Source organism: Microcebus murinus, chromosome 28 (genome assembly GCF_040939455.1).
Source record: "Microcebus murinus isolate Inina chromosome 28, M.murinus_Inina_mat1.0, whole genome shotgun sequence".
In the NCBI taxonomy this organism is placed as follows: Eukaryota; Metazoa; Chordata; class Mammalia; order Primates; family Cheirogaleidae; genus Microcebus; species Microcebus murinus.
The window spans coordinates 17,173,621-17,182,890 of record NC_134131.1 but is presented as its reverse complement, the minus strand read 5'-3'; the positions used below and the strand labels follow the sequence as shown (position 1 = coordinate 17,182,890).

Here is a 9,270-nt window from a genome sequence, read left to right as displayed (position 1 = left end):
GCTGCTTTTTTTTTTTTTTTTTTTTTTTTTTTGCCTCTTGTTCTGTCCCCTTTCTGGGAGCGTGGCGGCGGCCCGGGGTGGGGGTCACCCCCACCCTCAGCGCCCGCCCGCGGTGCCTGGCGCCCCAGCCCGCACCGTGGGGCCTCCTCTTGTCCCAAGCCGCGACACCGCCGCCACGCGGCAGCATGCGTGGCATCTGGACTGTCAGGTCTCAGACCAAAGGTCTGCTCTGTGGGAACCGACACGCTGGAGGAAACCTTGAGAGTCTGAGAGGGGAGGGAGTTCCAGAAGAAGGCCAGGATGTCATTTTGAGGGAGTATGTGACCAGAACTCGTCCCGTTGCTTTTGGGGTTCTATGGGCTACACGCAGGAATCTTTGGTGGTGGCACCTGATGTTGGGGGATCCGGAGTCACACCCAGACCTGCTCCACAGGCCTCCTTTTACTTTTCTCTTCGGATTCATTATTTTTAAAAAGTGTCTCTTACCTCTATGATTGCATTTTCTTTTCTCTCTCTCTTCAAGCAGATGATGGGAGTACAAGTATTCAGGTGACATGTGTTGCCCGTGCCCCCCTCCCCCCTGTGTTCTTTTTTTTTTTTTTTTTTTTGAGACAGAGTCTCGTTTTGCTGCCCAGGCTAGAGTGAGTGCCATGGCGTCAGCCTAGCTCACAGCAACCTCAATCTCCGGGCTCAAGCAATCCTGCTGCCTCAGCCTCCCGAGTAGTTGGGACTACAGGCATGCACCACCACGCCCGGCTGTGTTTTTCTATATATATTAGTTGGCCAATTAATTTCTTTCTATTTTTAGTAGAGACGGGGTCTCGCTCTTGCTCAGGCTGGTTTCGAACTCCTGACCTGGAGCAATCCGCCCGCCTCGGCCTCCCAGAGAGCTAGGATTACAGGCGTGAGCCACCGCGCCCGGCCCCCCCTGTGTTCTTATTCATATACCTCTCATGTTGTTCCAGCGTATTGTGGGGGTACCAATGTTAAGGTCGGGTGCCTTGCCCTCTCCAAGCCTCCCCCCTCGGGTCAGAGCTTCAAGTGCGCCCATCCCCCAGTCGGTGCGCACCCACCCCATGCCTAATGGATGTGTATGCCCCTCCCCTCCCCCCACCCGCCCGACACCCACCCGATGAAGGTGATTCCTCTCTGTCCACTTAGGCGTCCATCCGTTCGTACCAATTTGCTGGTGAGCGCGCTCACGTGGTGCTCGTGTGTCCATTCTTGGGATACCTGGCTTACTGGAACGGGTCCCAGCTCTGGCCAGGAGAACACGAGAGGCGCCCTCTCACCGCTGCTCCTCACAGCCGAATGGCACTCCGTGGTGTCCACGCGCCACATTTTATTCATGCACTCCTGGATGGATGGGCACTCGGGTCGCTTCCACGTCTTTGCGATTGTGAATTGTGCCCTAACTGTAACCCTAACCCTTACCCAGCCCGTCTCCTCTGCCCCTGCCTGACGCACTCCTCCCCGGCCAGGCCCGTCACTGTCCTGGGCCCCCGCCTGTCCGGCTCCTCCCCGCCCGGCCTGTCACCGTCCTCTGCCCCTGCCTGACATGGTCCTTCCCGCCCGCCCGGCCTCTCACCGTCCTCGGCCCCTGCCTGACCGGCTCCTCCGTCGCCTGGGCCTTCCAAGGGCTTGGTGTGGACGCTGCTTCCAGGAAGCCCTCCAGGAACCCGGCAGCAGGGTGGCCGCAGCAGTCTCCAGCAGCCGTCCCTAAGTCGCTTGAGTGCGGGGGACGTGCCCCCGCTGTGCCGCGGGGGCCCAGCCTGGTGTCTTCCCTGAGGCCCTGGGGCTGCCGGCTGGGCTGCCGCTCCCCACAAGGGGAGAGCCGCGGAGGTGGGGACCGCCTCCTGATGGGGACGTACACGCAGCTCTCCACGTCGGATTCCGGGGCTCTCTGTCCTGCCCGAAGGCCCAGCTGGCCTGCGGGTCCTTAGAGTGGCAAAAACATCCGAAAACTGAGATTGAGGGTCCGGTGGGTGTCTGCACTTTTGTGCTGGGCACCCCAGGGAGGCCCGGGGGCTGGCTGGACAACGTGGTCTGCTGGGCGGGGGGGTTGGAGGAGCAACTGATGCCCTTTGCACTTTGGGTAGCAAGAGTCTGAGGTGTCTCTGAGCCCTGTGCCCTGTGGGGGGGGCGGGGGGAGGAGGAGGAGGAGGTGGGAAGGGCCGGGGCCTGCAGTCCTGTTCCCGGGGTGGCACGGCAAGTGGCTTCTTCCACAGGCTGCTTGGCCTGGGCTCCCTGCACCTGGGCCTTTGGAGGACCGGCCCTGTGCTTGCCAACACTTCCTGCAGGGACCCAGAGCTGGGAGGTGGCATCTCTCAGCCCTGGTTCGGGCAGAGCCCCAGCGGGCCATGCCCACAACCTCTCTCAGCACCGGTCCCCCAGAAGGCTCCTTTGGGACCAGGATTCTCTTGCGGTGACTCTTTAAGGTCTGGCCCCTGGATGGAGGGGCACCAGGAGTAGAGGAGCAGGAAGGGGAAGGGGGTGGCCATGCGAGGGGACACTTTGAGGCCAAGTCCCAGCTTCAGCCTGATCCTCCTGGGAACCCCGCTCTGAGACAAGGAGCCGGGCTTCGCATTCCCACAGCAGCCAGTCGTGGGCTGAGGACACCTGGGGCGTTGGGAACTCCCTGGCTTCTCCTTGGTTTAACGTCTAGAGCTGCTTGTGAATCGCGCCGCCACACACACCCGAGCTCAGGTGTCTTCCGCACAGACTGCGGGCCTCGCTCTTCTGAATGCCGCTAGCTCGCCACCCACCCACGGGTGAACCTGGTCAGGGTGCTTTCTCTCAGGGGCAGACTCTTTTCCGGGCGGGCTACCGGTGTCTCTGTTTGCTCGTTTCTTGCTTCCATTTCGGGAAAGTCTTCCTTGCTGGGTGTGGAAATCTCCTATGCCTTCCCTCGCCTATTCTGTCAGCTTTCAAATTCTCTTTCAGTTGCCACCCTCACAGATGGATTAGGAAACTCTTTCCGGTGCACTCATTAGTGAAATGACCTCCAGGAAGCTGGAATCCAATATCTAATGGCCGATTTTTAGCGAGTCCACACGCCAGGGTGGTCGGGGTCCAATGCAGCCCCGGCCAGGCCCAGGCCCCTTGGACTGGGCCACAGGAGGACACGGAGGAGGGTCCCGGCCCCCACGAAGCGGTGCCGGCAGTTCTCCACGGGCTTGGGCGTTTTCCAGAGGTAGGAGATGGAGGGGACTGATTTCTTCAGCGCCCCCCAAACCACGCCACCCCACCCCACCCATGGGACACATCCCCAGAGAGAGACGCCCCATACACTGGCTGTGCCCCAGCCCTGGCCCCGGGGAATAGGCGGCAGCCCACCCACAGGGCGAGGGGGGGGGCGCAGCTGAAAGGGGTTGTGGGGGAGGGCGGCCCCTGGCTGGGGTCAAAGGGCGAGCGTCCCGCGCGTGCGCAGTCAGCGGCAGGCAGCGACGCGCTGGGGGTGGGCAGCGGGTAGGTGAAGGAGGCCGGGCGAGGAGACGAGGGGGGCTGGGAGGGCTCCACCTTGGCGAGTCCAGCCGTGGAGGCGCATCTTGTGTGAGTGTGAGTGAGTGTGAGTGTGTGTGTGTGTGTATAGAGAGACAGCCCCCCGCCCCGCCCCGCCCCGCCCCGCCCCGCCCATCACCCCCGTCCCTGGGAGCCCGCGGGACCCGGCCGGCGAACTCAACCGGCCCGGCCCGGCGCGGGGCCTGGGGCGGGAGGCGGCGGCGGCGGGGAAGCCCAGAGAGGCTCGGCTTCTCGAGCGGGGCAGGGGCGCCCTCCGCCGCCGTCTAGGGCCACACCACCCTGAACGCCCCCGATCTCGTCTGGTCTCGGAAGCTAAGCAGGGTCGGGCCTGGTTAGTACTTGGATGGGAGACCGCCTGGGAATACCGGGTGCCACAGGCTGCTGCTTTTTTTTTTTTTTTTTTTTTTTTTTTTGCCTCTTGTTCTGTCCCCTTTCTGGGAGCGTGGCGGCGGCCCGGGGTGGGGGTCACCCCCACCCTCAGCGCCCGCCCGCGGTGCCTGGCGCCCCAGCCCGCACCGTGGGGCCTCCTCTTGTCCCAAGCCGCGACACCGCCGCCACGCGGCAGCATGCGTGGCATCTGGACTGTCAGGTCTCAGACCAAAGGTCTGCTCTGTGGGAACCGACACGCTGGAGGAAACCTTGAGAGTCTGAGAGGGGAGGGAGTTCCAGAAGAAGGCCAGGATGTCATTTTGAGGGAGTATGTGACCAGAACTCGTCCCGTTGCTTTTGGGGTTCTATGGGCTACACGCAGGAATCTTTGGTGGTGGCACCTGATGTTGGGGGATCCGGAGTCACACCCAGACCTGCTCCACAGGCCTCCTTTTACTTTTCTCTTCGGATTCATTATTTTTAAAAAGTGTCTCTTACCTCTATGATTGCATTTTCTTTTCTCTCTCTCTTCAAGCAGATGATGGGAGTACAAGTATTCAGGTGACATGTGTTGCCCGTGCCCCCCTCCCCCCTGTGTTCTTTTTTTTTTTTTTTTTTTTGAGACAGAGTCTCGTTTTGCTGCCCAGGCTAGAGTGAGTGCCATGGCGTCAGCCTAGCTCACAGCAACCTCAATCTCCGGGCTCAAGCAATCCTGCTGCCTCAGCCTCCCGAGTAGTTGGGACTACAGGCATGCACCACCACGCCCGGCTGTGTTTTTCTATATATATTAGTTGGCCAATTAATTTCTTTCTATTTTTAGTAGAGACGGGGTCTCGCTCTTGCTCAGGCTGGTTTCGAACTCCTGACCTGGAGCAATCCGCCCGCCTCGGCCTCCCAGAGAGCTAGGATTACAGGCGTGAGCCACCGCGCCCGGCCCCCCCTGTGTTCTTATTCATATACCTCTCATGTTGTTCCAGCGTATTGTGGGGGTACCAATGTTAAGGTCGGGTGCCTTGCCCTCTCCAAGCCTCCCCCCTCGGGTCAGAGCTTCAAGTGCGCCCATCCCCCAGTCGGTGCGCACCCACCCCATGCCTAATGGATGTGTATGCCCCTCCCCTCCCCCCACCCGCCCGACACCCACCCGATGAAGGTGATTCCTCTCTGTCCACTTAGGCGTCCATCCGTTCGTACCAATTTGCTGGTGAGCGCGCTCACGTGGTGCTCGTGTGTCCATTCTTGGGATACTTGGCTTACTGGAACGGGTCCCAGCTCTGGCCAGGAGAACACGAGAGGCGCCCTCTCACCGCTGCTCCTCACAGCCGAATGGCACTCCGTGGTGTCCACGCGCCACATTTTATTCATGCACTCCTGGATGGATGGGCACTCGGGTCGCTTCCACGTCTTTGCGATTGTGAATTGTGCCCTAACTGTAACCCTAACCCTTACCCAGCCCGTCTCCTCTGCCCCTGCCTGACGCACTCCTCCCCGGCCAGGCCCGTCACTGTCCTGGGCCCCCGCCTGTCCGGCTCCTCCCCGCCCGGCCTGTCACCGTCCTCTGCCCCTGCCTGACATGGTCCTTCCCGCCCGCCCGGCCTCTCACCGTCCTCGGCCCCTGCCTGACCGGCTCCTCCGTCGCCTGGGCCTTCCAAGGGCTTGGTGTGGACGCTGCTTCCAGGAAGCCCTCCAGGAACCCGGCAGCAGGGTGGCCGCAGCAGTCTCCAGCAGCCGTCCCTAAGTCGCTTGAGTGCGGGGGACGTGCCCCCGCTGTGCCGCGGGGGCCCAGCCTGGTGTCTTCCCTGAGGCCCTGGGGCTGCCGGCTGGGCTGCCGCTCCCCACAAGGGGAGAGCCGCGGAGGTGGGGACCGCCTCCTGATGGGGACGTACACGCAGCTCTCCACGTCGGATTCCGGGGCTCTCTGTCCTGCCCGAAGGCCCAGCTGGCCTGCGGGTCCTTAGAGTGGCAAAAACATCCGAAAACTGAGATTGAGGGTCCGGTGGGTGTCTGCACTTTTGTGCTGGGCACCCCAGGGAGGCCCGGGGGCTGGCTGGACAACGTGGTCTGCTGGGCGGGGGGGTTGGAGGAGCAACTGATGCCCTTTGCACTTTGGGTAGCAAGAGTCTGAGGTGTCTCTGAGCCCTGTGCCCTGTGGGGGGGGCGGGGGGAGGAGGAGGAGGAGGTGGGAAGGGCCGGGGCCTGCAGTCCTGTTCCCGGGGTGGCACGGCAAGTGGCTTCTTCCACAGGCTGCTTGGCCTGGGCTCCCTGCACCTGGGCCTTTGGAGGACCGGCCCTGTGCTTGCCAACACTTCCTGCAGGGACCCAGAGCTGGGAGGTGGCATCTCTCAGCCCTGGTTCGGGCAGAGCCCCAGCGGGCCATGCCCACAACCTCTCTCAGCACCGGTCCCCCAGAAGGCTCCTTTGGGACCAGGATTCTCTTGCGGTGACTCTTTAAGGTCTGGCCCCTGGATGGAGGGGCACCAGGAGTAGAGGAGCAGGAAGGGGAAGGGGGTGGCCATGCGAGGGGACACTTTGAGGCCAAGTCCCAGCTTCAGCCTGATCCTCCTGGGAACCCCGCTCTGAGACAAGGAGCCGGGCTTCGCATTCCCACAGCAGCCAGTCGTGGGCTGAGGACACCTGGGGCGTTGGGAACTCCCTGGCTTCTCCTTGGTTTAACGTCTAGAGCTGCTTGTGAATCGCGCCGCCACACACACCCGAGCTCAGGTGTCTTCCGCACAGACTGCGGGCCTCGCTCTTCTGAATGCCGCTAGCTCGCCACCCACCCACCCATGGGTGAACCTGGTCAGGGTACTTTCTCTCGGGGGCAGACTCTTTTCCGGGCGGGCTACCGGTGTCTCTGTTTGCTCGTTTCTTGCTTCCATTTCGGGAAAGTCTTCCTTGCTGGGTGTGGAAATCTCCTATGCCTTCCCTCGCCTATTCTGTCAGCTTTCAAATTCTCTTTCAGTTGCCACCCTCACAGATGGATTAGGAAACTCTTTCCGGTGCACTCATTAGTGAAATGACCTCCAGGAAGCTGGAATCCAATATCTAATGGCCGATTTTTAGCGAGTCCACACGCCAGGGTGGTCGGGGTCCAATGCAGCCCCGGCCAGGCCCAGGCCCCTTGGACTGGGCCACAGGAGGACACGGAGGAGGGTCCCGGCCCCCACGAAGCGGTGCCGGCAGTTCTCCACGGGCTTGGGCGTTTTCCAGAGGTAGGAGATGGAGGGGACTGATTTCTTCAGCGCCCCCCAAACCACGCCACCCCACCCCACCCATGGGACACATCCCCAGAGAGAGACGCCCCATACACTGGCTGTGCCCCAGCCCTGGCCCCGGGGAATAGGCGGCAGCCCACCCACAGGGCGAGGGGGGGGGTGCAGCTGAAAGGGGTTGTGGGGGAGGGCGGCCCCTGGCTGGGGTCAAAGGGCGAGCGTCCCGCACGTGCGCAGTCAGCGGCAGGCAGCGACGCGCTGGGGGTGGGCAGCGGGTAGGTGAAGGAGGCCGGGCGAGGAGACGAGGGGGGCTGGGAGGGCTCCACCTTGGCGAGTCCAGCCGTGGAGGCGCATCTTGTGTGAGTGTGAGTGAGTGTGAGTGTGTGTGTGTGTGTATAGAGAGACAGCCCCCCGCCCCGCCCCGCCCCGCCCCGCCCATCACCCCCGTCCCTGGGAGCCCGCGGGACCCGGCCGGCGAACTCAACCGGCCCGGCCCGGCGCGGGGCCTGGGGCGGGAGGCGGCGGCGGCGGGGAAGCCCAGAGAGGCTCGGCTTCTCGAGCGGGGCAGGGGCGCCCTCCGCCGCCGTCTAGGGCCACACCACCCTGAACGCCCCCGATCTCGTCTGGTCTCGGAAGCTAAGCAGGGTCGGGCCTGGTTAGTACTTGGATGGGAGACCGCCTGGGAATACCGGGTGCCACAGGCTGCTGCTTTTTTTTTTTTTTTTTTTTTTTTTTTTTGCCTCTTGTTCTGTCCCCTTTCTGGGAGCGTGGCGGCGGCCCGCGGTGGGGGTCACCCCCACCCTCAGCGCCCGCCCGCGGTGCCTGGCGCCCCAGCCCGCACCGTGGGGCCTCCTCTTGTCCCAAGCCGCGACACCGCCGCCACGCGGCAGCATGCGTGGCATCTGGACTGTCAGGTCTCAGACCAAAGGTCTGCTCTGTGGGAACCGACACGCTGGAGGAAACCTTGAGAGTCTGAGAGGGGAGGGAGTTCCAGAAGAAGGCCAGGATGTCATTTTGAGGGAGTATGTGACCAGAACTCGTCCCGTTGCTTTTGGGGTTCTATGGGCTACACGCAGGAATCTTTGGTGGTGGCACCTGATGTTGGGGGATCCGGAGTCACACCCAGACCTGCTCCACAGGCCTCCTTTTACTTTTCTCTTCGGATTCATTATTTTTAAAAAGTGTCTCTTACCTCTATGATTGCATTTTCTTTTCTCTCTCTCTTCAAGCAGATGATGGGAGTACAAGTATTCAGGTGACATGTGTTGCCCGTGCCCCCCTCCCCCCTGTGTTCTTTTTTTTTTTTTTTTTTTTGAGACAGAGTCTCGTTTTGCTGCCCAGGCTAGAGTGAGTGCCATGGCGTCAGCCTAGCTCACAGCAACCTCAATCTCCGGGCTCAAGCAATCCTGCTGCCTCAGCCTCCCGAGTAGTTGGGACTACAGGCATGCACCACCACGCCCGGCTGTGTTTTTCTATATATATTAGTTGGCCAATTAATTTCTTTCTATTTTTAGTAGAGACGGGGTCTCGCTCTTGCTCAGGCTGGTTTCGAACTCCTGACCTGGAGCAATCCGCCCGCCTCGGCCTCCCAGAGAGCTAGGATTACAGGCGTGAGCCACCGCGCCCGGCCCCCCCTGTGTTCTTATTCATATACCTCTCATGTTGTTCCAGCGTATTGTGGGGGTACCAATGTTAAGGTCGGGTGCCTTGCCCTCTCCAAGCCTCCCCCCTCGGGTCAGAGCTTCAAGTGCGCCCATCCCCCAGTCGGTGCGCACCCACCCCATGCCTAATGGATGTGTATGCCCCTCCCCTCCCCCCACCCGCCCGACACCCACCCGATGAAGGTGATTCCTCTCTGTCCACTTAGGCGTCCATCCGTTCGTACCAATTTGCTGGTGAGCGCGCTCACGTGGTGCTCGTGTGTCCATTCTTGGGATACCTGGCTTACTGGAACGGGTCCCAGCTCTGGCCAGGAGAACACGAGAGGCGCCCTCTCACCGCTGCTCCTCACAGCCGAATGGCACTCCGTGGTGTCCACGCGCCACATTTTATTCATGCACTCCTGGATGGATGGGCACTCGGGTCGCTTCCACGTCTTTGCGATTGTGAATTGTGCCCTAACTGTAACCCTAACCCTTACCCAGCCCGTCTCCTCTGCCCCTGCCTGACG

The 9,270-nt window shown here is 61.7% G+C and overlaps 2 non-coding genes across 2 annotated transcripts; both read left to right on the top strand.

Moving 5' to 3' along the window:
* The first annotated feature begins 3,783 nt into the window (after window positions 1-3,783).
* Window positions 3,784-3,902, top strand: LOC142865360 (5S ribosomal RNA). The gene has a single exon (XR_012915663.1). It is a non-coding gene; the product is annotated as a 5S ribosomal RNA (ribosomal RNA).
* A 3,783-nt stretch (window positions 3,903-7,685) lies between these two features.
* Window positions 7,686-7,804, top strand: LOC142865359 (5S ribosomal RNA). Its single transcript, XR_012915662.1, has one exon. It is a non-coding gene; the product is annotated as a 5S ribosomal RNA (ribosomal RNA).
* The last annotated feature ends 1,466 nt before the right edge of the window (window positions 7,805-9,270 follow it).